Source organism: Mus pahari, chromosome 7, assembly GCF_900095145.1.
Source record: "Mus pahari chromosome 7, PAHARI_EIJ_v1.1, whole genome shotgun sequence".
NCBI classification, from domain to species: domain Eukaryota; kingdom Metazoa; phylum Chordata; class Mammalia; order Rodentia; family Muridae; genus Mus; species Mus pahari.
The window spans coordinates 67,325,237-67,329,835 of NC_034596.1; the positions used below are offsets into that span (position 1 = coordinate 67,325,237).

Here is a 4,599-nt window from a genome sequence, read left to right on the forward strand (position 1 = left end):
TGAGGAGACTGGTTCAAAACACCTAGAGCCTCAGCTCCAGGACTGTCACGGTCACCCCAAGAAGTCCTAACATGAAAATGTGAGAAGAACAGAAAAGCTTGGGTTTGGGAAGTGTGAGTCTCGTTGGACATTGTGTGTCAGGCTGTCTGTCTGTCTGTTTAAACATTAACTTTAAGAGTTTGCATTCATTTTGTATGAACTTTGTAACACTTTTTATTTAGAATTTTACATGTCTGAGGAAGGTTTTCTTGTGGATAGTGTAGTACATATTTGTGATATGCTGGACTCAGTGCTTCTAATAAGCTTTATGATATTTAACTGAAAAACCTGTAAGTACCTGGAGATGGTCTTTTCCCCAAGATGTTTTCCTGGGAGGCTTCTGTGCACCCTTTAACACAGCATTTGTAAGAAAGGGTGACAGACACTGCCTGGCCACAAATGCTTAACACTAAGGGTCTTTGGAATAAAGCTGGGCAGGAGAGTAGTCTTGAGTGCTCTCCTTAGCCTCTGTTCTAGAGGAGGCCCAGAAGTGACCTAGAAAACTATTTCACAGCTAACCCAGGCTCTGAGAGCTTCCTAGCTGACTCTGCTGCACAGAGCAGAGCACATCTGGTACTGCCGTTTCCTTCCTGAGCTGGCGCCTTTCCAGCACCACATCCCCTTGGAAGATCTTTGGCTCAGAATTATAATAGCCAAGTGGGGGGTATTGATTGATTGATGATCAATCAATTGTGTGTGTGTGTGGTGGCACATGCATGTGTGTGCCATGGTATACATTGTGAGGTCAGAGAACAACTTGTAGGAGTCCACTTGCACCAGGTAGCTCCTGGAGACCAAACTCTGTCAGGCTTGATGGCAAAGGCTTTAACCCACTGAGCCATCTCCCTGGCCCTACAGTGGCTTTTTAAAAAGATAACTTTCAGATTCTGATTCCTAAACAAGCATAGCAGAGACGAGAAAAGAATTAACTTTTAGGAGTGATATGTATAATAATTTATGGGTCTACCATGAGCTGTTTCCGCACCTGAAAGCACTCTTGTTCTCTCTGCATGGAGAACATGTTTGATGTTGGCTGAGGAACTCAGAGTGCTGGCTCACATTCTTCCCTTTGCTTACGTTTCCCTTTGTCATACTCAAGTCTTGCTCTACTATATCAGACTTGTGTCTTTGGTTTCTGAAATAAACAGATGACCTTGTGCAGAAGGGCTTTTCCAAAGTGGGAGGGTCATTGTTTCTACACTTGAGTCTCATGCTTTGCATATTAGGAACATTTCCAGCTCTTTTACTTATTTTTACATTCATTTACTTAGTGTGTATGTGTATGTGTATGTGTGTGTGTGTGTGTGTGTGTGTGTGTGTGTGTGAAGGTCACAGAACAACTTGCAGGAGTTGGTCCTCCCCTACCATGGATGCCCCAGGGATGGAACTCATCTTACTCTTACCTGCTGAGCCATCTGGCTGGCTCACAGTTCCATCCTTTCAAAGGAGCAGCCGCAGCAATGGCTATAGGAGACAGTATCTTTAATCTCCAGTTAGTTAGGCTTTTCAGTATTTGTTCTGCTTGCAGTTCTTCCACAAATGCTGGTTGTGAGACTTGGAAGACCAAGATTTGTCAAGGAGATTCCAAGAAAGTTGTCATCATGATATGGTCTTGAAGGAAGAGTTGCAGTTAAAAAGAACATGAGGCTTCTTCTGCAGGATGCTGGGATGCCCTGGAAATAGTATTAGTTATGACTTATTAGTACAACAAAGACCTCTGAGCTACACACTACACAGTTATTTCATGGATTACAAATTATATCCCAATGAACTTATCTTTAAAAGACCAACTAGACACAGTCACATAAGGAAACCTGAGAAAAATATTGTGAGGTCTCAGAGATCCTACTTTAATGTTGCCGTCATTATATGTGTCTTGATTCTTCCTTTAACCAGATGCATGCCATGAACAAAGAATTTTGGCAATTTCTTATTATTTATATGTAATGTGGAAGGCTGACTGCTAGGAAGACATTTTTGCTATAGCTGGACCTGTTTCATTCATATTGTCTAGTCACTGTCCATTTCACACCCACTGTAATGATGAAGTTGGTCTTGTGTTTACTTTAGTTACCATTTGCTTTAAACTTCTTTCTGATTATTCTGCAAGATTTTTTCACTGTGGAAACTTCACACTGTAAAACCCATTCTCTTTGCTGTAGAGCTGTGTGTATTGATAAGGTGTATTTCATTAGTCAGACGTCATGAAGCTCAAAAATTCTCAAATTTGGATTCATGATCCTCTGAGAAACTCTCATTAATTTTTAAAACTTTCCTTTTTTGGGTGGGGTGGGGAGGTTGCAAAGGCAAAGGGTGGATAGGAAGGGATAGGGAGATGAGTGGGATTGACATACATGATGTGAAATTCACAAAGAATCAATAAAAAAATTTAAAACAGTGGCTCAATGTTTGGGAAGTTAATTGGTATCACTGGAAATAGAATCCATATGCAAAGGCAGCTCTGGAGAGACTGCAGTGTACTCTGCTAGAAGATGCTCTCCAGACATACTGGTTTCACTGCTGTGGAATAACTCAGTGGCTTGACCCAGCACTCAGGAGCCTGGGTTTGCCCTGCTAGGTCCTCTGGGAAAGTCTTGGCAAGCTACCTTCCATGTGTCAACCATGGCTGCTGTTTTCTTCTGGGGCTCAGGATCTTCAAGCTCACTGGTTATTGGCAGAATATATTTTTTTGTGATAAAGACCAAGGACTTGCTAGTTCTGGACTCTGTGTGTGTGTGTGTGTGTGTGTGTGTGTATGTGTGTGTGTGTGTGTGTGTAGAGGCCCATGAATCCCATGGCATGTAGGCTCATGGTGTCAGTTCACTGGGAAGATGTCTGCTGTCTTCTGTGCCAGCAGGGACAAACTTCTCTGAGTCCCCCTCTCCCATTCTTTCTACAATAATCTGAGAATAATCGATAGGAAAAGGGCTCAAGTGATTAGGCCTATCATGGACAATCTCCTTGGACTGTGGAACTTAGTACCGCCATGACAGTGATGGAGCATCATAACCACAGCTTCCACCAGTGGGTCCTGTGAAAGAGAGGGCAGTAGGCTTCAGCAGGCTTCAGCCATCACAAATCGTGTCTGTGCACTCTTTATGATTATTAAAGTGGAAACGTAATTTAGTAACCTCCCTCAGACTTACCCCTTCCCATTGCATCTCTTGTTTCAAATATAAAAATATATTCCAAAGATATTCCAAAGATAAAAGATGCCAATTTTTTTTAACAACACATACTCAAACAGAAACATTAGTATAAGTAGCTTTGAACCTTCCGTGTATGCACAGCTTAGATACCAACTCAGAGCTAATCTTTCATCTCTACTGTGAATAGCTCTATGTAAATTCTGGATATGAAATCATATCTTCTGAAAACATTTTTATATTTTAGAATACGTGTCTTAAGAGACCAAGACATCTCCCACCCCCAGTCCCCTACCCAGTTGGCATGAACATGGAGGCCAAAGGTCAATGTCTGGTGTCTTCCTCAGTCTTTCTCCACCTAAGTTTTAGACACAAGGTCATTCCCTAAGTCACCAGTTTTGGCTAGACTGGTTGACCGGTGAACTTTGTCTTTGCCTCCTCAGTGATGGTTGCAGATGTATGTCACCACACCTGGCTTTTATGTAGGGATGGGGAGCCAAACTCAGGTCCACATGCAACAAGTGTGTTTCCAACTGAGCCATCTTTAAAAACGGCTAAAATCCATCATCACAGCTAAAGTAATTTAAGCTAATGCATATTAAATCTCCAAACATTTAATCAGTTTAAAGTTTTTATCTTTTTGAAATATTTATTCAACTCTGGAGTCAACCAAGCTTTACACATGATTTTGTGTGTGTGTGTGTGTGTGTGTGTGTGTGTGTGTGTGTGTTTCTGTCTAAGTCTCATGCAGTTTTTTACTTTGCCACCTGTGAGAGCTTCATTAGCTACTCTACAGAATTTCCAAGTCTGGAACTCATGGCTCAGTCTGTTTCAGTTACCTCTAGTTCTTGTAAATTGGCTAAAATGAAAATAATTGATGCCTTGAGCCATCTGTTCACTATAGAAGCAGGAAAGCTGTGTGCTAAGCAGTGCGGGGCATCATTAGGGATTTGTGTGTAAATAGACATTTAGAGAATGAGCGCATGGGAGGGAGAAGCAAACGAACCAGGATTTTGCCCTAGGTTCTTATTTTAAAGAGCAGTGCAGTGCTCGTACATGGATAGTGTACAAATCAGGTAGGAGTCTTCCACATGGTCTATAATGGTGGAGGTCCAGGGAGGTTTACATTCCCTTAGCTGTTTGTTTGGCCCAGGTGGGGTGTTTGTTTGTTGAATTACACTTTAGCTTCTTCTTTTTTTTTTTTTTTTTTTGTGGGTGCAGCAAACTTTATTGATGGTATTCAAGAAAGTATGGAGGGCTCCCCAGGCCCCTACTGTTGTTATGGAGGTCTGGGATGGAAATTGTGAGGGAGATGCTCAGTGTTGGGGGCCGAGTTGGGACAGGGACTCCTCAGTACCCAAGGGCCTTTCTCTTGTTCTCAGTGTTCTTGTTGGGGTGGGTGGTCCAGGGTTTC

At 42.2% G+C, this 4,599-nt stretch overlaps 1 protein-coding gene across 3 annotated transcripts in view; it reads left to right on the forward strand.

Annotated features, from left to right (window-relative positions):
* Daam1 (dishevelled associated activator of morphogenesis 1) overlaps nt 1–4,599 on the forward strand; it is a 158,392-nt gene that overhangs the window by 10,823 nt on the left and 142,970 nt on the right. The gene's annotated exons all lie outside the window — the stretch shown is intronic.